Source organism: Callorhinus ursinus, unplaced genomic scaffold (genome assembly GCF_003265705.2).
Source record: "Callorhinus ursinus isolate GAN/ISIS: 27379988/994484 unplaced genomic scaffold, GSC_fseal_2.0 scaffold49, whole genome shotgun sequence".
NCBI classification, from domain to species: domain Eukaryota; kingdom Metazoa; phylum Chordata; class Mammalia; order Carnivora; family Otariidae; genus Callorhinus; species Callorhinus ursinus.
Window position 1 is genome coordinate 4,481,904 of NW_027397111.1, and position 24,197 is coordinate 4,506,100.

Below are 24,197 nucleotides of genomic sequence, written 5' to 3' on the forward strand. Positions count from 1 at the left end.
CCAAATCTGGCCTCATGTTTTGTTTTGTTTTTTTGTAAATAAAACCTTTTTTTTTTTTTTGGTAAATAAAATCTTATTAGAACACAGCCACACCCATTCGTTTATATAATGTCTATGGCTGCTTTTGCTACAACAGCAGAATTGAGCAGGGGTGACAGATCATACGGCCGCAAAGTGGGAAGCACTGGCCAACTGGGCCTCTCTGGAGGAGGTCTGTGGACCCCCGATTTGAGAGAGAAGAGAAAGAGGGCAGATGTTGGGAGGCACCTGGTAAGTAAGAAAATCCAACATGATGTCGGCAGCCAGTAGCCCACGAGGAGTGACTCATGGCCCGAGGAGGGCAAGATGTTTTTTGGTTTTTGGGTTTTTTTAAAGATTTTATTTATTTATTTGACAGAGACACAGCGAGAGAGGGAACACAAGCAGGGGGAGTGGGAGAGGGAGAAGCAGGCTTCCCGCTGAGCAGGGAGCCTGATGGGGGGCCCCGATCCCAGGACCCTGGGGTCATGACCTGAGCCGAAGGCAGACGCTTAACGACTGAGCCACCCAGGCGCCCCGGAGGGCAAGTTGTTTTAACGAACACATCCCACCAAGGAAAGGACAGATGTTCAAAACCCAAAAACCGAAGTTAGAAAAGGACTTACTGGAACAAATATACTTCTGTACAGTGTCCAGGCCCTGCCAGGCACCAGCCCTGATGTCGGAAGGGCAATGGTTTAGTCTCCAACCCTGCTATTTTTTTCATCATTTTCTGCTCATTAGGACACAAGAGAAACCTCCTCGGGTTTCAGAAGTGCCTGAACCTCTTGGGTTCGTGTGGAGGAAAGCAGTAAGGGGAGAAGGCAGTGTGAAGTGATCGCCCGTTCCCTGTCCTCACCCTGCAATGAGAGGGAGGCGTGACTCTGCCCCGGGAGTCACGCTGAGAGGAAAAGAGTTCTCATCGTGTCTGAAAGTGGCGTGGTGGCCGAAGAGGAGATCACAGATCCTGAAGAGTGGGCGCCCCCTGAGCTGCTGCACAAGCCGCCGTGGCCGCTGGTGTCTTAGCTGAGGTTTCCCTCATAACTGCTGCACATACAAACAGATCGCCCGACCGTGAAGGATCAGCCCGAGTCACCCGGCAAATGAATCTTGATCTTCCTTGATCCCACATGAGAAAAGCAAGTCCATCTTGAGATAAAGAGGACACAAAATTCTCATGACAGTCCCCGGAGTAAGCTTGACTCCGTGACGAGAATGGAGTAGCCCACTTCCAGGCCGCCATGGCTCAGGTTCTTTCTGTAGTGACCATGTATCTGCAGTAACTGTCAGGGCAGCTCTTCACAGTTTGCATTCCAGATGTCTGATGTAGTGTTTGAGGACCGCACCCAACCCTAGGCGCTTGGCTTAGGAGGAACCCACCTTCCTCATGGCTGCCAGAGGGATCCATTCTTAAATGCAAATCTGATGAGGCCTCACAGAAAAGGTGCTGCTCCAACCGAGTTTGTTTTTTTTAATAGATTTTATTTATTTATTTGAGAGAGAGAGAGAGAGATCGCAGAGGGAGAAGGAGAAGCAGACTCTCCGCTGAGCGCAGAGCTCCATGCGGGGCCCGATCCCAGGACCTGGAGATCATGATCCGAGCCGAAGGCCCATGCTTAACTAATTGAGCCACCCAGGCGCCCCTCCAGCTGAGTTTTGAAGGGCCAGGAATGTGCAGAGAGAGGAAATTGGAGAATGAGTTTACTGTGAAGAGAAAAGGACATTTGCAAATGTCCCGAGGCATGAAACAATGTATGTGACCCAGAAACTGCAAAGAGCTCCATTAAGGAGCCGCACAGGGTAGAGGAGCAGAAAGAGGCTGGAGATGCTGGTCTGGGCCAGATCAAGCAGTGTCCTGGGAGCGTCACCCAAGACTCCAAACCTTGTCTTAAAGCTGAAGAGAACCATTCAAAGTTTGTGAGCAGTGCAGCAACAGGGTGATATTGGAATTTAAGAAAGGTCCCTCTGGTTGCAGAGTAGACAATGGCATGCTGAAGGGATGCTGGAGGCCAGAACCTTTTATGACAATAATTCAGAGGAGAAATCTGAGTGGAGCATGGTGAGGAGCATCTGATCGGAGAGATCCCGCACCTGCAGGAACTGGTGTCTCTTTGGATAGTAGAGTTGAGGAAGGTGCTCTGAAGGAGTCTGGCTTGGGTCACTAGGTAGACAGCGGTGCCCTACATCAAGCCTGGCCCTGTGGAAGAGGCGCAGGTACGTGCAGAAAGATGGCGAGTTGAATTTTGGTATGATTTTGCCATCAACCTTCTCAAGCTGTTGGAATGGGTGGGACTTGTACTATCCCCTGCAAAATGAAGAGCGGCTTTTTACCAATGCTAAATTCATTATCTTCTAGTATCCATCGTTGCTGTTGAGAAGTTTTACACTCGTTTGATTTTTATTCCTTTGTCTAGCACTGTTTTATTTCTTCAGAAGTTTTTACAATGTCTTAGGTGTGGGGTTCATCTTGTTCAGAGCTCAGAGTTCTAAGTCTCAGGACTACCTTTAACTATAGAAAATATTCTTGTACTGTTTCTATGAATTAATATTAATTCTCTGGAGTTTTGAAGACTTTGAATAAAAAAAAGAATCTAAAACTTCCCTTGGCTGTTTTTTATACTGATTACACGTTTGAGATGATAATATTTTAGGTATGTCGGAGGAAATAACATATATTATTAAAATTAGTTTGACCTGATTTCTTTTTTGCTGTAGCGATTAGAAAATGTAAAATATGTGATTTACAGTATATGTCTATTGCACAACATTCTTCTTGATAAAAATTACAAGATGGGGAAAAGTTTGTTTTCCAACAGTATTAGGAGACAGGATATTTTTATGGTTTAATATTACCGCAAGTCAGCATGCAAACTTGTAAGGGGCAAACCAACAGCATGGGCTTCCTGATGAGATACACAATGTCACTCAGGAAGTATTGCTGCCCAACATATGTGGCCAGAATCTAATCAGGAGGAAAATCAGACAACGCCAAACCGAGGGACAGTCTAGCCTGTACTCTCCAAATATATCAATGTCATAAAAGACAAAGAAAGGCTGAGAAACTAGAAAATATACACACACTGAGGTATTTGGAGATTGAGAATCAGTGTCTGTAACTTACTCTCACATAGTTCAGCACAAGTCTTTGTAGCTATATATAGAGAAAGCAAGGGGGAATTCACTGCATTCTTTTGGCATCTTTTCCATAAATTTGAGAAATGTTTAGAGTAGAATATTAAATGTTTTTTTAAAGATTTTATTTATTTGAGCGAGAGAGTCAGAGCGAGAGAGAGAGAGCATGAGCGGAGGGGAGGGGCACAGGGAGAGGGAGAAGCAGATTCCCTGCTGAGCAAGGAACCTGACCCAGAACTCGATCCCAGGACCCGGAGATCATGACCTGAGCCAAAGGCAGACGGTTAACTGACTGAGCCACCTAGGCGCCCCAATATTAAATGATTTTTAAAGATAAATTTTTTTAAAAAGCTTATGAGAGGCAGCACTGTGGAAAGTGCCAGAAAGTTCTCATTTTTAGATCCAGGCCAGAGGGGCTCTTGCCCTGGACCCTGCACTTCAGAGGGCCCCATCCTATCCTTCTCTGGCTGTGCCCCTCTCCTCAGGGCCAGGAGACTGCAGGGCCACCAGGATGCATCTACCCAGAGCCCACCAACCCCATTCTAGAGCCTCCAAGAACCCAGAACCTTGCAATTCCCTGCCACGTGACCCTGGACCACTTCTGGATTTGTGTGCCTGTTGCCTGGACCCATCTTCCTGAGAGTGGACCACACCGAAGTGGTGCACACCATAAGGCTCGAGGGAAGGATATTTTCAGGGAGTGTCACATGAAGCTTGGACATGCAGGCCAGGGTGTCTACACGCACTCAAGGGACGCCCCTTGCAGTTCAGGGTGGAGTGGAGGGCAGGGGGTGGCTAGGGGTAGGGTGGGGGTTAGAGCTGGGGAGAGAAGGCAGCTGTCTGCACCTGCTGTTCAAATGTAGAACTCCAAGGGGTCTGAGAAGTCCGAATTCAGGCCTGGCCTTGGAAGTCATGGTGAAGGTCTGCTTGTCTAAGTCAAATAATAAAACCCATTTTTATATAGTTGGCCAGCTCGACGTGATGTATCACTTTAAAGTATTTAGCCACATAGTATGTGGAGCTGCATTCGTGCCCCTTCCCCAGGCCCTGCCATGCTGGGCACGTGACTGGGGCTGGGAAGCCTACAGAATTCTATCTACACAGGCTTGGCACTGCGGCCACCTCTTGGTTCTCATTAAAGGGGGTGGAGGTGGGGACACATCCCTAAGCAATGGAAAGACCAAACCCTACAACAGTATGGGAAGATGGGCAGGAACTTGGAGTGAACACATGGAGAGATGGAGAGAACTCAGAAGGCCCTTGGGCAGTAGCCCCCGAGGGAAAACACACACTGTGCAGGAAAATCTCTCACAACTATGGACGGGTCGCAATGAGAAGGAAGCACTTTTACTGTGGCGAGGACCCGGTGGCCAGGCCCATATGGTGCAGATTATCTGGAAAACTCTTGAGGGGGACCTCCAGTCCTTCCAGCCTCATATCCCAGGGGGGGCTAGAGGGGGGATTAGTATTCTGGATCCCAGCGGTGGGACCAGGAACCCCAGCCTGTGCCATACCAAGCAGTTTCCTTGGAGACTTAGCAGTGCAGGCCCCCAGGAAGGCCTCAAGGGACAGCCCTGGGGTCATGGAAAGGCTCCAGCCTGTAGGTTCTGACCAGCTCCTTCCAGGTGCTGACACCCTCAGGAAGGCCCACACACCCCATGGCTGACATTTCTCCCTCTTCACTTGGCCGGCTGCTTCTCATTACCTGGGTCTGAGCTCCAATGACATCCACACCGGAAGCTGCCCCAACCACCCAGCTAAGGCCACAGCCTCCAGCCTCAGCCCCACCCCAGGCCATGCTTTCATTCACCCTCTTCCGTGGTCTTCACCGCACTTCAGACTCCTGAGAATGTCTTGTGTATTTATTTCTTCTCTTGCTTCTTATCAGGCTTCCTCCTAGACTAGAACTTTTTGGGAACAGGGAATTTTACCTGTCTTACTTATCACCGTAGCCTAGTCCAATACCTGACCAAGTATATTCACAATAAACATTTGTAACAAAATGCAAAAAAAAAAAAAAGAAAAGAAAAAGTTTCTCTAAAGTTTCTCTCTGTAAGAAGCATAAATAGCAAACCTCACAGGGTCATGGAACATAGCTCAAATAGCTGAGAGCAAGCCAGAAATTAATATGCATGTTTTATGCTAAAAAGTCAATGTCTTCATTTTCTACTGCTGTATAACAAATTACCAGAAACTTGGTGGCTTAAAGCAACCCAAATTTATTACCTCAGTTTCCGTGGAGTCTGGCATGTGTTTGGCTGAGTCCTCTGCCCAGAGTCTTATAATGTGAAGGTGTCAGAGGCCTGTGTCCTCATCTGGAGGCTTGACTGGGGAAAGGTGTGTGTTTTCATGCTCTCCCTGGTTGTTGACAGAGTTCAGTTCCTTGTGGTTGTAGGACTGAGGTCCCTGCTGTCTCCCTAGCTATAGAACAGCAATGTTCTTAGCTGCTAGAGGGTGCTCTCAGCTTCTGGTCACGTGGCCCCCTCCACCTCAGCTAGGGAGACCACCTCACACAGCCAGTCCTTTCCATGCTTAGAATCTCTCACATTTCCCTCTGCTACCAGCCAGAGAAAATGCTTTGCTTTTAAGGGACCCAGGTGGTGACATCAGGCCCACCTAGATAATCTCCTTATCTTAAGGTCAACAGGCTATGTAACAAGCTAAACCCAGGAGTAAAATCTGTCACCTTCACATTTCTGGGGATTGTTCAGAACACACACACTAGGGCCAGGAAATCTTTGGGGACATCCTAGAAATCTATCATGGGCAAGTTCATTTTCCTGTCTACTTTATTGCATATGAATTTATTTTGATAAATGCTTATAAATATTTGTATTTAAGTACAAATATATATGTTTACATATATTTATTTATAAATTATATCAAATTATATCAAATTATATTACAGTTAATATGTTACATCAAAATAATTATATAATATATTGTGATATATATTTATATATGCAAATATTACATATACAAATATATAAATGTGTGTATCAGAAAATAAATATCAAAATATGTATTTGCATATAATTTGTATAAAACAATATTTAAATAAAATTAACTGACTGGCAAAATGTAGGATGGCTCCTTGTGGTGTGACCTACTGTCTGTCCACCATTGCATAGCCATTTTGAAAAGCCTAGATAGAATAGGTCCATCACAGGGATGCTGTGAGCATCCCGTGAGTCAAAGTGTGAGAGAGAAAGGAGAGCAGCCTGTAGCAGGTGCTCCATCTACTTTGGCTGAAGTTGAATCAATAACCTTAGCCTCCATTACTGGAGAGTGCTCTAGACTGAGGCAGCTGGTGGCAGGACGCTGGAGCCTGGCACAGGCTGAAGGAGGGAGCTTCGGCCACTGTATAGGGTAGGGAAAGCCATCTGAACTTCTGACCTGGAGTCAGACAGACATGAAATTTAATCCTGTCTCTCCCACTTGCCAGCTCTGCAACCTTGGGTAATTCATTTAATTTGTTTTGCGTTTTGGCTTCCCCATCCTAAAATGGGAACAATTAGACTTACCTGTTAAGTTTGCTATACCAAATAAAATAATGGTTGAGGAAGTTTTCAGGGCTCAGATTAAAGTAGGTACTCTACGGAAAGGAACCATTAGAGACGATGGACTCTGTAAAAACAAACTGAGGCTTCTAGAGGGGAGGGGGTGGGGGGATGGGTTAGCCTGGTGATGGGTGTTAAAGAGGGCACGTTCTGCGTAGAGCACTGGGTGTTATATGCAAACAATGAATCATGGAACACTACCTTAAAAACTGATGATGTAATGTATGGTGACTAACATAACAATAAAATTTTTTTTAAAAAGTTAACAAAAAAATAATTAAAAAAAATAAAGTAGGTACTTTATAAATGCTTGTGGATTCCAGATCTGGCATTTTGCCCACCAAGCTTAGCTTTTGGGTTAGGGCATTATGTCTCCATGGGCCTTTTATTACAAGGCCAATATGTTTCCAGAAGGGTAAGACCTTACTTTGCCTCTGTGTTTGGCACCTGCTGGACAAAGAGAAACTCTTTTGTCCTGAGCAGTCAGCCCTGGTGAGAGGAAGGAGGTCCTGGCAGAGAGCTGGTAGCAGAGGAGATGGCCCCCAGGGCAGAGAAGGCTGGGGGTGGCAGGGGCATGCAAGAAAATCTAGATCAAGGCGTGGCTGTTCCTGGGGCTCAGGTGTTAGTGGGCAAATCCAGCAGTCCCTGGGAACCCTGGAGGCTGTGGGAATCTCTACACATACCCTTCCTGAGAAGGAGTGGGGTTGCTGCCCCACAGGCCAGAAGCACATTCTGGCATCCCAAATGTCCAGTCATTCAACTCAACAGTCCTCCCTCCCTTGCCCTAATTCCCTCCCTATTCATTCACTCTCTTATCTGCCATCCTAGCAGATTCACTCTGACCTACAAATCCAGCTGCCCTCCTTTGCGGAGCTCTCACAACACTTGTAAATAATTGTAACCTAAAGTGATCCATTTTTCCAGAGGTACCAGTGCTCTTATAGCAGCAAGCAGCCTGGGGTGGGAGTGAATTAGGGAGGGGAATGTCACCTGGGAAAGACTTCCAGGGGCTCTTGAAGGCTGAGGGGCTTGGCTAGCTGTGGAGTTTGGGGAGGACTTCTAGAGGGAGTAGGAGCTGTCTACAGATATCCTGGCTCTCCTTCTGGGCACGTGGTCCAATTGCATCTCCCTGCTATTGCTGCAGAACCAGGGAGAGAAAGAGGAGACAAAGGGATGGGAGGGAAGAGGGTATGTGAGAAGAAGGAAATATTTAGAAGTTTCTTCTCAGTCTTCTTATACAGACTGTGCTGTGAAGGAAGAAAAGGTCTGTGAGGAGTGTGGTGCTGGTGATGTGCAGAGGTAGCCTGGTGTGTGTGTGTGTAAGAGAGGGGCAGGGGGAGAGAGACTGGTTAGCCAGAGTCATCAAAAGTGGGTCAAGCAAGAACCAGGCTGAATAGCAGGCAGGCAGTCAAGAATTTCTTTGTGTTGAGATAAGTCTAAGACATCTGTCCTGTGCAGGCCATTTGTGGGTGCCAATGCAAGGTCTGGATCCAGGTGCTGTTGCTCAAGCTTATATGTTGTCTAACCACACCCTGCCTGCTGAAAGTCCATACTCCAACTAGGAAGGATTTACAAGGTCCCTATGCTCCAACTACAGAGGCATTTTTGCTAGAATCAGGGCTTGTTGAGTTATGGAGCCAAAGGGGATCAAGACTCCCCAGATTAGTAGGATGTGTTAGGCCTTCTTCTAAGCACTTTGGATCCCATCAATGCCACCAAACACCTCTCTTGTTGGTAACAGACTCTCAGAAAGAGGAAGGGACAACCCTCACCCTCCCACACACAAGACTCACCGAGAATTAGTAGCCCAATAGGAATCCTCAGGGACCAACCTTAAGATTGTTTGGAATCAGAAACAGGTCCCAGATAGAGCAATTGTCCCAACACCTTGCTCATCTGCATGTGTTCTGACCTGAATAGCACACTCTATAATTAACCACGCTGAATGTATTGGCACTAGCAAATCAGCTAATCAAGTCACAGGGTGATTAGTTGTAAAACAAAAAAAATCCCAGGTTTGCAAATTCTTTAGCTCCTTTTTGTAGCTTTCACTCCAACAATTGCCTGGCCTGGGTGTTTTGACTTGCCCTCCAAACAACCTAGAGAGGAGACTTGTGTGGGTGATCCAACGAGGAGGAGGAAGGGGAAAGGGAGGTGGAAGAGAGGGTGGGAGGAAAAGGTGTGACCAGAGGTTAGTTGTGTTCCTGAACAATCAGGATGTTGCATAAGTTGTGAGGAATTGTGGGATGGGAAACCTAGAGTCTCCAATCAGCATAAAAGAGTGAAGGAAGGGAAAGAGAGAGGATCCCAAAGGATCTGGCACTGGGACACTTGGGAGGGTCTTGTGATTTCCTCTAATTCTTAACCATCCTGCTCTGAACTTGAAGCATTCTGGTGACCTTGACAACAGGGAGAAGAGGGGAGGGAAGGAGCTCAGACTGGGCAAAGAATGTGAAGTAGAGAGGACAACCAAGAAAGTGACCTGCCCTCTGAAACTGCCCAGAGGAAAGCACCTGAGCAATGCAGGTGTGCCCCAAACAGCCCTGGATGGAAGCTTATTAAAGAGGGAGGAGCTGGGCTGCCAGTCCTGGGCATTGAGGAGCCATCTGGAACCCACCGAGGAAGTATTAGGGTCTATGTTTTATATGATGAAGGAAGCCATCTTCAACTCCAGCTCCAAGAAGGAAGTGACCCTTCACAATTAAAGAGGGATAAACCAGCACACTGGGGTGGCTCAGTCAGTTAAGCATCCAGCTCTTAGTTTCAGCTCGGGTCATGATCTCAGGGTCATGAGATAGAGCCCTATGCCAGGCTCCGTGCTCAGCATGGAGTCGGCTTGAGTTTCTTACCCCCTCCCTCTCCCTTCCCCTCTGCTCCCCCCACCTCATGCTCTCTCTCTCTAAAACAAATAAATAAATTGGGGCGCCTGGGTGTCTCAGTCGTTAAGCGTCTGCCTTCGGCTCAGGTCATGATCCCAGGGTCCTGGGATCAAGCCCCACATCGGGTCCCTGCTCAGTGGGAAGCCTGCTTCTCCCTCTTCCACTCCCCCTGCTTGTGTTCCCTCCCTCGCTGTGTCTCTCTCTGTCAAATAAATAAAATATTTTTAAAAATAAAACAAATAAATTAATTAAATTTTAAAAAAATTTACCCATTGCCCCCATTGCCATTATGTATCCCACAACACAGTCCACAGAGACAATGGAGACTAAAAGCCAGCATAGAGTTAGCAAGAGGCAGCGTTCCACAGCGGTCTTGAGCATAACGAGCAATAATCAAGAGTACTCTTTTAGTTGGACTAAGTTTTTGAAGCATAAACTGACCACGCACATGCTTCAAACTAAGTGGGTCAAGAGCAGTGAGAAGCATACAGGAGAGGGTCAACCCCTCCTTCTCCCATGGAGCCTCAGGATACCCCAGCAATGGGCAGCTGGGCCCCCTCATCTCCCTCTTGCAGGTCCAGACCATGTAGTCATCCTAACCCAGACAAGACATGGGTCATTGTCCTTGGCCCCCTTATCCATGATCTTGTGACTTGGTGACAATTGGATCCCATCTCGAGTACCACTCTTCTCTTCCTAACATCATACATGCCTTCCTCCAAGCAATTCTGTGCCCTTTGGGCTACCATGCTGAAGCAGTCCACAAGACTGACTTCATATTCTTCCCTCCCAAAGTCCTGGATCAATTACCCTGCCTGCTACTCCATTCCCTACCCTGAAGCCCAGGCTCTGCATATGTTCATCCATCTCCTTCTCAGGGCTGGGTTCTGATTTTCTGCCTCCCTAGGGTTCAGCCACTACCTGTGTCCCCACTGTTCTTTATCTCCTCTGTCGTGGGTGCTTACCATTCCTCAATGCTATGTCTGTCAAAGAGAAAACCTCCCTCAGGCCCAAGTTTGTCCAGGGGATTTTCCCCCTCATTTGACCATTCTGGAACCAAAAACTTGCTTCTTAAACTCAGGTAAGGAATCCATTTCAGCACTCATATTTAACAATATAGAATGTTGGAAACAAGACTTGAAATGTCAGGAAGAGAACATTGACATTTCTGAGAATGACTGCATTCATGCTCTCTAAGGAGAATCACAGCTAAGAACATAAAGGACATAGAGTAGCCTGGGTTTCTCATTTCATTGGCAGTTGATAGACTCTTGGCCTTTGGCCTTATCTTGGGACATCCTCCCGGTGAATTCTGATGTGATGAGGGTGCCCTACACCTGGTTTTCATTTTAGCTCCCTTCTCTTCTGGACCTGCCTAGGCCTCAGGATTTGGATAATATATTTTGAGGGTACATTCATCTGTCTATTCATCGATCCATTCATTCAATATATAATTCCAATGACCAGCTGTGTATGATACCCCAGCCTGGGGCTTGCATTTTGTACAGAATGGCAGTGTTAACACGGTGGTTACAGTGCTAGCTTATGCTTGGGTTCCAATCCCAAAATTTGTACTCATGAGTTGTACAATTTTGAACTATTACCTTTCTGAGCCTCAGTTTCCTCATGAGTAAAAAGGACACATGTTAATAGTACTTAATTCAGGAGATTTTGTTAGGCTTGGCATATAGGGACTGCTCAATATCTATTGGGTATTATTTTGTTTTATGCTGATTTCACTTGGGTTACCAGCCACTCCCCACCCCAAACAATCTCATAATTCTCAGGCAATAAAGCAATAAGAATTAAAAGTCTTTGACTTCTCTGTGTCAACTGAGACAGCCTGAGCTGTGTTCTACCAGGAACAGAGGGGCTTCATCATTTAGGTAGGGATGAAGTAGGATTTCAGAGGAACTTCCTTTGGGAATCTTAGCAGACAAAAGCCTGCTCATTACCTAATACCCGTCCTTCCCCCCCGCCCCAGCCTCTCAGGTTGGGCATCCCCATACTCCCCTAGTTCAGGAGTTCATCCAAAATGAATCAGGATATCTACCAGTGGCATCTGGCCCTACGACTTGCAGGGCTTAGGATGTAGTTTTTTTTTTTTTTTTTTTTTTTTTAAGTAGGCTCCATACACAGTGTGGAGCCCAACTCAGGCCCTGAACTCACGACCCCAAGATCAAGACAGAGCTGAGATCAACAGTCAGACACTTAACCAACTGAGCCACCCAGGTGCCCCAGGATGTAGTTGTTAATTCAGCTTTGAATCTGGGGTCTAGCCCCATGGAGCAGCAACTCTTGTGTCCCCTGATCTAGGTCTCCTTTAGACCCAACGACTACTGGATTGGAGATTGTACTGGGCATCTGCGCATCCTCTTTACCCTATCACATCACAGCCACCCTCTCGTCTTCCTGGGTTGGCCCACTCCAAACACTGGGCCTCTGCCTCTTTCTTCTCCTTAATTCCCATGCAGGGCCACACATCCTCCCTGCGCCAGCGGCCCTCCTCCACATCTTAGCCAGCGGCCAAGGCTGTAGTTCCTGACCTAGATTCTGAATCTTCCTCCTCAAAGCTGAAGTCTCTTTCCCATCCTTCCCACTGCTCCATTTGCACATCCTTGGCTCCTCTGTTTAGATCTGCCCCTGCTCACCTCCCAGGCTGAATTTGGAAATTGCCTATTTGCCACCATATTCCTATTACCCTTGGGGCTAATTAAACCACTTGGGTTTAGATTCCTGCATCTCTGTATCAGGTCAGTTCCTCCCACCCCTAGGCCACCCAGCGCAGACACATGGGTTTTGGAGAATCCAGAACGTGCTAGTGGTGTGACCTTGGGAAAGATAAAATTTCTATGCCTCAGTTTTCTCAAGTGTGAAGTGGGAAAATAAGAGGTACCTCATGGGTCTATTGTGAGGTAATACATGTAGAACTCAGTACAATGCCTGCAACAGTCTAAGTCATCAACAGAAGATACCATGAAAGTATTTGAAGCAGTGGGATGAAAAGGTATCTGTCCATTCCAGGGCACATAGTTTTTCACTCACGTATTCCTCATTCCTCCCTTCTCTATGTAGTTCACACCGTCCACGACTAGTGTTCAGGACCCAGGGGGTAGTCCGAAGGGCTCCAAGGTGAGCGGGACAGAGTCTGTGCTCCCAGGCACTGGGCAGAGTGGTCTGGTGGTCCAGCCACCTCTTGGTCACCGAAGATGCAGATGCTGCTCAGGTCTCCCGCCTCAAGGCGCGAGGCATGACCACAAACCAGGAAGAGGACAAGGGAAGGAAAGGGTGGAAGGGGAGAGAGGACTCAAGAAACGAGAATGGGGCTACCCAGCAATGGGCCTCCCTGCAAACAGGGCAGAGACAAACCTAGGGTGAGGGGACGTGGTAGCACACTAAAGCCAAGCTGCTTCTCTATCCATTCTGTTCCACATGTTCAAGTCTTGTGGACGGACAGGGCTGGGCAGATGGTCATATTGAGGCTACCTGCTCAGCACTTGGCCAAGCTCTCATCAGCCCCTCAAGGCTTCACGAGGCTCTAATTACACTTCCCACCAGAAACACATTTCACAGATGGGGATAGTGATAAGAGCAATTAGCTTTGGCCTGTGTCAGAATTGCCTCTGATCCCAGCCTCTCAAATCACAATGCTCCCCGTCATCCTGAGGAAGATAAGCAGAAGGGATTTGTCAGGTCATGGAGCCTGGGGCAAAAAGGGGCAGAAAGCAGGTGCCTAATATGCCCTTCCTCTTGTCTCAAGGTAGCTTAAATATTGCCATAAAGACTGGCCAGAGAGGGCCCTGTCTCGCTCGGCTAGAAATTGGTGGATTCCAGTTCGAGGGCTGGCTCTGCCTCAAGTTCCTCACGTGAAACATTAAACTAAAGTAAAAATGAACACACTTGTCATCACCATCGGCAACATCATCCCACAGCTTTGGGATTGTCCCTGTATGCAGGGCTTTTAGCACCTGCTCCAGGCATGTCTCTCCCGCCAGTCTGAGCCTCTGCAACTTCATCAGCCCAGACACGAGCTGACCAGCAGCCTGATGCAGATCAGCTGTGCGAGGGTGCAATCAGCTGCGAATGTGCTTTACACAACCAGGCAGCGTGCGAGTCCTCTGACTGGTGCTCCCCTGCTTCACTCGCTTGAGGGCCAGAAGGGTTTCTGTGGGCCTCACCTGTGTTTCCCCAGGAAAGCCCCCTCTCCTGGAACGTAAGCCTCCCCCCAGGGCACAGAGCTCACTGCTGTATGCACGATATGGGGCACAGAGGAGACAATCCATGAATATCTGATGAATGAATGAATTTCTCTCTTTCACATGGCCGGGCCCGTAAGTGTCAGCCTGGAGCCATGCTCTCTACAGAACCTTGCCTCCCCAGTCTATTCCAACAGGACACACCCGGCCTCTGCTTAATATCCTCCTTAATCTTCAAGATTAATTAATCAAACAGAAGAGTCACCGTAAGAGTTTCTAAAAAAAAATACTTGTGCCTAGGCCCCACTTCCAGCAACTTGGTTGAGGGTAAGACCCTAGCATGGGTATATTTTCAAAATACCAATGAAACTTCGGTGATTCTTAAAAAAAAAAAAGAAAGAAACATCGGTGATTCTCATATGCGGTGAGACTAAAAACCACTGCTCTAGACAGGGGAAGGATTGTTCCCCAAGGACAAGATGAGCATGGGGTAGGGACACTGGACAAGGCAGGCGCCAGGAGGTAGGGGGAGGGCGCCCAAGCTTACCGGGATTCCTGCAGAGTCGAAGTTCTTTAAGTCTTGTTAATCAAAAGTCAAAGTAAAAATAGGGGCTTTTTCTTCCCAAGTAGGAACCCGAGGCACCTGAAGCTACTGCAGGAGGGCCCATTGCCTTTCCTTCCACAGATACCAGAAAGACACACTTTCTCAAACACCTATGTAGTCGTTCACTCAGGATTCATAATCTACCCTGCTCACTTGCAGCCCCCAAGCAGGGACCATAATATTGATGGGGTTCATCTGGCTAAGGTCCTCCTCTTTAACAATACCTAGAGGGATTCTTTACCAAGGACCATAAATTAGAGACCACAAAACTATCTGTTGTTAAGGAATGAACCCACACTGTGGGATGAGCTGTGTATGGTGTTTATAAATATTGCACACCCCCGGACACCCCCCCCAGTGATAAGGTGTAACTATGGTGTAAATCTGGTGTTAACGCCTATAAACCAGCTTATTGAATGCACTGAATTCCATGGTTGTATAAACAGGAAAGAGTATTTTTTTTTTCTCTCTTACCACTGTCTTCAGCCGCACTGCCTCTCCCTTCATGGCCTTCTGGTCACTTTTGTGAATGTAAAGGATCTACTCCAATTTCAAACATAAAACAATCATACACCCACTTCAAGACAACTCCCTTTTACTTTTCTTTCTCTAAAATGCAGGCTTGGGGGTGCCTGGGTGGCTCAGTCGGTAAAGCTTCCGACTCTTGGTCTCTGCTCAGGTCATGATCTCAGGGTTGTGAGATAGAGCCCTGTAGTGGGCTCGGTGCTGAGTTCGGAGTCTGCTGGAGATTCTTTCCCTCTCCCTCTCCATCTGGCCCTGACCCTGCTTGAGCATGCAAGCGCATGCGTGTGCGCTCTCTCTCTCTCTCTCTCTCTCAAATAAATAAATAAAATCTTTAAAAAATAAAATAAAATGCCGGCTTGACCTGCGCTTGGGGATGAGCAGGGGGGAGGAGAGAGGCTGTGTTTCTTCACTATTTCTCCTCTTCCTTCCCACTTCCTGCTGCACGTTCCCTCGGGGTTGGGCAGGGGAAGAGAGTGTCTTTATGCTTACCTGTCCAGCAGGTGCTTCCTCTCTCTTGAGTGTCTGCACCCTCTGGGAGCTGGAGGTGTTCACGGGCTGGCCCCGCTGCAGGTTCTCCCGTGGGGGATGCACTCCCTCTGGTCGACATCTCACAACCTCCTTAGCAACTTTCTGCAACAACCTACTCTGCAGCTTTTTCCTGTCACCTCTATGCTGGCGGGTGACCCTCCCTGGCAGGGTCCTAACCCCGTGTTTCCAGCCTAATCTTCCCCAGTGTATGTTTATTCCAAAGGAAAATCACACTTCCCTTTCACACCCTTAGCTGGTGTTTTTCTGCTCACTCTCTTTTCCCTGCCTTAGTGGGTGACTTCAGCCACTCTGTTACTTTCCAGATTTAGCAGGGGGAGAGGCTGGGAGGAGGCACTGGTCCCTATGTTCAAATATACCTCCAAACTCCGAGGGAAAAAACATCACTTTCGGTGTCTCTCTCACGATAGACCCACACTTTTCTGTAGCTCATCAGGACTGTGAGTTATGAGCCTTCCTCCCCCCCCGCCCAGTCTGCTTCATCCATGCCCCTTCACTTGGTTTAGGGTAATGGGAACAAGAAGGGAAACAGCATAGACCCCCCAGCACAGCTGACAACTCCTTACCTCGATGACTCTCCTCAAGAGCCCCCTTCGAATTTCTTGTTTGCTGTATAAACCTGGCTAGGTCAATGGCTGCTAAAGCTATTTTTGTTAACCCTTGAGAAGTCCTGCATGGATACATTTAGCACTTCTCTCCAGAGAGTGCAGTACTTCTCACCTCTGTCATCACATTAGGATTTCTGTGCCAACACAGTGGATCAATAGGAAGAGTTCCATTTAATATCATTTTATGTTACCAAATCCAACCCCCTGGGGCCCTCAAAAGGGAAAAGCTGGCGGCTGTAACAGTGCTGACCCGCCCAGGCCTTCCTCCACGATTATGCGCTGCTTATGCTGTGTCTGTGGACACACATCAGAAACCCACAATGATCTGGGTCCCCAACAGCCACTGCCGGTCTGTGCCACGCTGAGCACCATCCTGACTTGGGAGCTGCTGCCCAGACTTCTCAACCACATAGACTGATGTGATTCTATTGCTCTTGCTCGAACATTTCTATTCTTTTTTTTTCTTTAAATGTTTTTATTGTTATGTTAATCATCATACATTACATCATTAGTTTTTGATGTAGTGTTCCATGATTCATTGTTTGTGCATAACACCCAGTGCTCTCTGCAGAACGTGCCCTCTTTAATACCCATCACCAGGCTAAGCCATCCCCCCACCCCCCTCCCCTCTAGAACCCTCAGTTTGTTTTTCAGAGTCCATCGTCTCTCATGGTTCGTCTCCCCCTCCGATTTCCCCCCCTTCATTCTTCCCCTCCTGCTATCTTCTTTTTTCTTTTCTTAACATATATTGCATTATTTGTTTCAGAGGTACAGATCTGTGATTCAACAGTCTTGCACAATTCACAGCGCTCACCATAGCACATACCCTCCCCAATGTCTATCACCCAGCCACCCCATCCCTCCCACCCCCCACCACTCCAGCAACCCTCAGTTTGTTTCCTGAGATTAAGAATTCCTCATATCAGTGAGGTCATATGACACATGTCTTTCTCTGATTGACTTATTTCACTCAGCATAACGCCCTCCAGTTCCATCCACATCATTGCAAATGTCAAGATCTCATTCCTTTTGATGGCTGCATAATATTCCATTGTATATATATACCACATCTTCTTTATCCATTCATCTGTCGATGGACATCTTGGCTCTTTCCACAGTTTGGCTATTGTGGACATTGCTGCTATAAACATCAGGGTGCACGTACCCCTTCGGATCCCTATATTTGTATTTTTGGGGTAAATACCCAGTAGTGCAATTGCTGGATCGTATGGTAGCTCTATTTTCAACTTTTTGAGGAACCTCCATACTGTTTTCCAGAGTCGAACTTTTCTATTCTTAATTGCTAATTGTCCCATCATAGATATGTTAGAGTTGTTAGCTCTCTCTTTATAATAGGACTTAATAGATCTTGGATTTAGCCCAAAAAAAAAAAGAAAAAAAAGAAAAGAAAAGAAAAGAAAAGAAAAAGGAAAGAGATGTTCCGGACTGAATGCTGCCTACAATCCTTTCGCCAACTACTCAGAAACCTGTCTCTCTCTGGCTGTTTCCTGAGTCACCTTTCCAAATGTCGACCAGCTACAGCACCTGGTCTGTATTTCTTAGGAAATACAGACCAGGTCTTATTTCTGTGCTGGTCTGTAACACCTGGTCTTATTTCTTAGGAAATAAATCCAAAGTCGTGTGGCCCACTTCCTGTCTCATTGGAGTTTTGCTGATTGTGTATTTCATGCTTACTTTTTGGTGGGTTGCGTGCATTTTGCTTTTCTCTTTTTGGCTTCCCCATTCTCTTCTAGGTTGACTATCTCTTTCTGTTTTTCCTTCCTTTTTCCCATCTGGGCTGGTGTCCAACACAACCAAATATGTTTCTGAGCCCTGGCTGTAAGCTCAAAGTGGTTACATCCGTGGATCCCAAATCCTCTATGGTTTTGCTCCTTCTGGCTGGATCGGGCTCCCTATGCCCAGCTTTGGGCCACTTATTTGCTGTAATCACTTTGGCAAAGGCCGTTGATTTCCCACCCACATCTCCTCTACTCTTCCCATCCCCATGTGTGCCAGCCTATTTCCAAATGCAGCACCTGGCCCCTGTGCCTGGAGGCTTGCTCCAGCTGCTGAGCACACCTGGAGCCAGTTAGGTGCTGGGGATGAACACCCTCCCTCTCCCCCAGGAGCAACTCTCACCCAATCACGGATGGGAACCCATTTAACCTTGTTCCTTCTGTAGTTACCTCCCAAATGCATATTCTACGCTGGCTCCCAGAGGTGCTCAGCAGGATGAAGCTTCAGTTGCCACACCTTTATTGGCTGCCTCCCTTCCCTGTCTGACTTTTCTTACCACCCACCCCCCATTACCCTGCCACCCCTGCTACCCTACCAGCACTCACAGTGGTGTCTCAGGATGTGCTTCCAGGGCAATCCAGACTAAGAAAGTATCCGAGCCAGAAGTGAAAATATGGTGAGCAGATTGAAGGACCACCAGAGTCTGACAAGACTGAGAAGGCCTTGAGGTGTAGGCCAAGTTTGGACCGCATCTCTCAATATAAGGCTGTGTGTCAACGGGACACCTTTAACAGAACAAACCTAGAAGTGGGCACCCAGGAAAGGGTGCTCTTCCTCCTCCTCCTTTGTTCACACTCTCACCTCCTGCCCCTCTTTGTCTGCTGCCTCCCACCTTCAGAGCACGACCCCAGGCTCTGTAACTCAGCCCATCCTTCGCCCCTTCACAGCCCCCACCGCCAGTCGCCCTGGAAGCAGGTGTCTCTCCCCTTTCTCCCTCAGGAGCAGCCAGCATGCCATCATCGGTGAGCATGCCCTGAAGTGCCAACCATTGGCTCAGGTCTTTTGGAAGGAAGTCAGGTAAGTGATTCGCTGATGGAAGAATCTGGTCTTAGGAAATAAATCCAAAGTCGAACCTTGGCATTTTTTCTTTTTTTTTAGATGATGGGAAATCTCTTATCTCTCCATCAGCTGTGTCAAGAAAGCTACTAACTCATTACTTAATATTGGCAAAAGTGATTTAAAAGGGCTTTAGCTGGAAGCCAGTAAAAGTGCCTCCTACAGCAGTGATGGGGCGGGAGAAGGGCCCCAGCCCGCCCTCCAAGCCTGCCGGCATCACACAGGCTGCTCTTTTCCTCTGTGCATGAGTTCGTGCAGAAAGCTTAAGTGTTCTGAGATGCCCTCTGAGGGGGGTAGGGGTGGCCTGAAGGGCTTGTTCCTGCAGCCAAATCGCAGCCATTGAGAACCACGACTACTGACTGTGTGACACTGCAGCCCTCCGGGGTTGGGATCAAGGAAAGGTGGAAGTATCCTTGTGACAGCTCAGCCCCGGACAGCTCCCCACTGAACAGCTGGTGCAGGACATCCAGCCACTGCGTGTGCGTGTGCATGTGCGTGTGCGCTTTCCAGGAGGGGTCTGGCCTGTGGCTTCCACTTCCGCTCCCAGAATGAGCCTGGGGCCCGGGGACTGTCGTGAGGGGAGGCCCTGCAGCAGCATGCCTCCCGGCCCCATCTGCATGGGGTGGGTCTGTCCTCAGAGCCCAGGAGCTGGAGGGATGCATTGCCTGCATGTTTTGTTGACACACCCAGATTTTCTCTGCCAGGCAGAATGATTTATGTGTACATCTTCATTGAGGGCAATTATTTTTTAGCACCTTGCTGGGCATGCTGGGTGATCTCATCATGGGGAAGAGCCCAGGAGTGCCTGTCTCACTTGGAACAAAGGTGTGAAAGAGCTTCCCTTCTCCTGTCTCATTCAGAAATTGTCTTTCTCTGGCACCTTCATGCAGAGATGAGGAGCCTGTCTTCTTTTCTCCTGAGACACACTGGTTTGCCCACAAACTCATCAGGATGACATTTAAAAGTCACCTCCCCAGGACACCTGGATGGCTCAGTCGGTTGAGCGTCTGACTCTTGGTTTAGGCTCAGGTCATGATCTCGGGGTCATGGGATTGAGCCCCGTATGGGGCTCTGTGCTCAGCGTGGAGTCTGCGTCTCTCCTTCTCCCTCTCCCTCTGCTTCTCCCCTCCCCCCCAAGATAAATAAATAAATAGATCCTTAAAAAAAAAAAAACCTCTCTTTTGGAGACAGGTTTTCTTTTTTAAAGAGAAAGGAAAAAAAATTTCAGCTCTCCTGCTTTTAAAATAAAAGCAAGTAGCATAAAACTTTATTCAGTTAGTAAACCTAATGCTAGATAGGTTTTAGATTTCCAGAGATACATAGTTGAGTCAGGGAAAAGGAAAATGAGGAAAAATGGAGACATCAGGACACAGAATGGGCCCCGACAACAAAGAATCCCTGAGAAAGGGGAGAGACAGAGAGACTGAGGGGAAAGACGGCAGAGGCAGCAGGCAGGGAAAGGGTGAGAGGCGAGCAGACAGTAAGTGCCAGGGGAGGGAGAGACCGCGGAGAGAGGGGGCACATTCCCCTCCCAAGGGCCCCTGGTTCTCCTTTCCCAACATCAATTTCTCCGACTAGGGTCTGTTCTGGCTCCTTCCACCTCCTCGATACTCCCACCATTCCTCACCCAACTCACACCTCGGTTTGGATGCCCCCCCCACCCCAACTGAGCCTGCTCCTTCTACAGGCCAGAGGTACTTCCTCCTCGAGTCAAGGCTAGATCTGACAGGGTGGCCCCCTCCCACATCCTCTCCTTCCAGGAATTCAAGACTTTGCACTGTGCAGGCTGCCGATGGGACACGGACCCCCATCCGGTGCTGGGTGTGCAGGCTACTGCACGAGGGGCACATGCCTCTCCCTCTTGCAGTTTTCACATCCAGAAACTGGCAGTAAGAATCCTACCTAGCCTGCTCTGAACACTGGATTTGGAGGTTTGGGGACGTGTGTAGGGGTGCATGCATGTGTCTACGTGTGATAAGAGGTAAGGAATACGAAGGCTCACGATGACCTCGAAAATGAGGCACAATAGGAGTTCTTGCTTTCTTGTGCTCCCTCTGTCACTTTTCTCTGTCCCCGCTGCTCGCTCTTCTTTCTCTCCTCCCCTAGGAACAGGCCCTCCCCAAGGCTTGCGCCTTTGCTCTTTTCAATTCCTCACTTCTCCTCACTTCCCGGTCTTCCGTGGACTCAGCCGCTGCCCACCACGGCCAGCTGCCAGGATGCCCTCTCTCTGCAGCCCCGAGCCAGGCTGTGCAGCCGGCAGGGGCGCCCACCGAGGCCTGCGGACCCCCTTCTCCTGGAGGAGTAGAAGGGATGCTCTTCCTGTGGACAGACAGATTCGGGTTGGACTCCTCGCAGTGCTGCGCCGTGTTGTCCTGCAGGACACCCCCACAAGATGGGAACAATAAAACCCAGCGGAGAAATAGGACGAGGCTTCCCAGTGATGAAATATTAAGTGACCCAACAGCGAGGTGGGGCCGCGAGGGCCCGTCTGGGCTGGAGGTTCGGCAGACACTTTCTCAAGCACCAGTGAGCATGAGGCTGCGGGAGGACGAGGCTCCCAGGGGCAGGGAACAAGCTGACAAAAGAGCAGAAGGCTTAAGAGCACAGATGCAAGAGCCAAATTGTGGCTTCACCACTCCCTAGCTGTGCTGCTTTGGGAAAGTTACTTAATTTCTCCGTGCCCCAGTTTTTGTTTGGTTTGGTTTGGTTTGGTTTTTTTTGGGGGGGGGCGGGGTCTGTAAAATGAGTTGTCGTGAGAATAAATCATCAGCTAAATCAGATAAATTCATGTAGGCTGCTGACAACAGTGCCTGGCATGAAGAAAGCACCATGTCGGTATTTTATTTAATAAGCGCTATGCTAGCTAAGAGTGACATGATTGATCCAAGTTTGCATGTTCATTTCTTACTCCGGATGCTTGGGGGGGACTCTGTGGCAGCTCAGAAATAAGGGGCCTGAGGACAATCCCCACTGGGCCTGGGGCCAAGTCTTGCTTCCCCTTCCTCCATGCTGGAATCATCTCTGTGAAGTGAAACCAGGTATTTATTGCTCTCCACCCCGACCCCTGCCTTGGAGCACTGGTGCAAGCCACCCAGGCCTGTGACATCACCAGGAGAGACAGACGTGCTTGTTTGGGCAAGGGGATGACGTCAATGGAGGGATGAAATGTGCCTGCAGGTCCCTGTTTCTCCTGCCAGGTAATTCGAGCACGTGGCATCATGGGTCACTCCTGGCCAGGCAGGCAGGGGGAGGGGAAGTGGGACTGAAGAGGTAAGGGTGGTGTTGTGAGGGGCCCAGTGCCTTGCAGGGGCAGACTTGGTCCTCAGGGCAGGGAGGAGAGAGACAAGCAGAGTTTTATTCAAGAGCGCTCGCTCTGGCTCTTGGATGGAAACGGGGCTTAGGGCTGGGCAAGATGGGAAATGAGGAGAGCAGGTCCACGGCTGTCATGGGCAGAAGGGACAGAGAACTGAGTCTAGGGGGAAGAGCGGAAGGACCAGGTGAGTTCAACTGTAAAGGAAGAATTGGCCAGACTCGGTGATCACTTATGTGCCATCAGCGTGGAGGAGTAGAGCATCCCAGGTGGCAGGCGGTCTCCAGAATAGCAGATGCGAAAGTGCTTTATTGACCGCGGACAAGCTCCATGCTGTCAAAGGTGTCATTTCACATAGGAAGACCCCACAAAGAAAAGGGAAAAATTGTAGTGTTTGTTGCTGCCCTTAAACATAGACTGCACCCCATCCTAGGAGCTGGCAGATCCAGAGAGCAGGCAGATGGGCCCTGATTTTGAGGTGCCCACATTTGAGCAGGGGAGGCAGCTCCTCTGGCTGAGGAGGCCCCATACTTCCTGCCTCAACCAGGCTGGGTCACAAACCAGGGAGGACCTGAGATGCCCCCAGGGCAGGGACCTCCAGGCCAGCCTGAGTAGCCACCGCCTCTACATCCCTCACCCTTCCCCAGAGCACCAGGGTGATATGGAGCTTCAAATCACAGTTACTGGCTTACCAAGAAATTTGTCAGCTGGTTGCTTCATCTGTAAAATGGGGATGATGATAAGAGGAGGAATAAGTTAAGAAATACATGTACATTCCAAGTACAATGTTGGCACGTAGTGGGTGCTCAACTAAATGAGGTACTCTATCACTATGACTTCTTATTATGATCCTTATCACATCCCCATCTGGTCTTTTCTCCCCTTGCCTTCAATACCTCCAACACTTCCCAGTCCCTCACCTCCCCTCTAAAGACTCATCTAAGAGAGTTAATCCTCCTCCTCAGAGACCTGAGGACTCAGTGGCAGTGTGAACACACCATCCCAGGTTCAATGTGGATCTACTGCCTTCTTTGAGTGGATCTGCCAAGAAAGGAGACAGAATCAGGAAGGAGAGAGAAGCTCCCGGGTACTGAGGCCTCTGCTCAACACCAAGCATGTCACCATACCGCTTGGTGGAGTCCTCATAGCCCCAGGAGAAGGTATCATTGCCACACTTTATAGAAAATGTGAAATGAAGTATAGAAAGGTCAAGTGGCACGACTGAAGGTCACACAGAAATAACCACGGAGATTAGGATCAAATAGGGGGCTGTCTGACTCAAACATCTGGGCCCTTCTGAACCCCATGATCTCATAAAACCTCCCCCCATGCCTGGCTGGGTAGGAGTGGCCATCCCTTTGATTAATAGCTCAAAGAAGGAAAGTAAGTCATTCAGTTCCATGTGGTCTTCCAGACAGAGTCACCAAGGAACAAAGTGTGCTTGAGACCTACAGAACCCAGAATGGCTGGGTGTGCATCCCGTTCCTTCTGGGTGTGGCCTGGACACAGCAATGCTTGTGAAATACAAGGACTGTAAAAGGAATCAGGCTGGGGATGTGGGTGAGCAGACACTTATCTGGGCCACGTCTTCAGTACACCTGGGGCTCCAGCCCAGGCCATGCCACAGGCAGGCTGAGAAGCAGGAGCAATTCCAAGTCATAAGCCCTCGTAAGGGGGCCCTGACTTATGGGAGACACAACCTCATCCGCTCCCGCAATCCTTCCTGGCTTCCAGCCCTGGGAGGAAGCATCCGCGGTTACCAGAGCCTGCATCCTGCCTGCAGCTGAGACACCTCTTTCCCATCTATGATCTCATTCGACCACAGGTAGAGGTGGAGTCGAGAGTCCTGGGTTCAAATCCAAGCTCTACCATTCACTAGCCGTTGGTCGTGAGTCATTTATTCCTCCCACGACAGCCTTGTGAGATTTTCACTGGGTAGGTGAGGAAACTGGGCTCACAGAGGGCA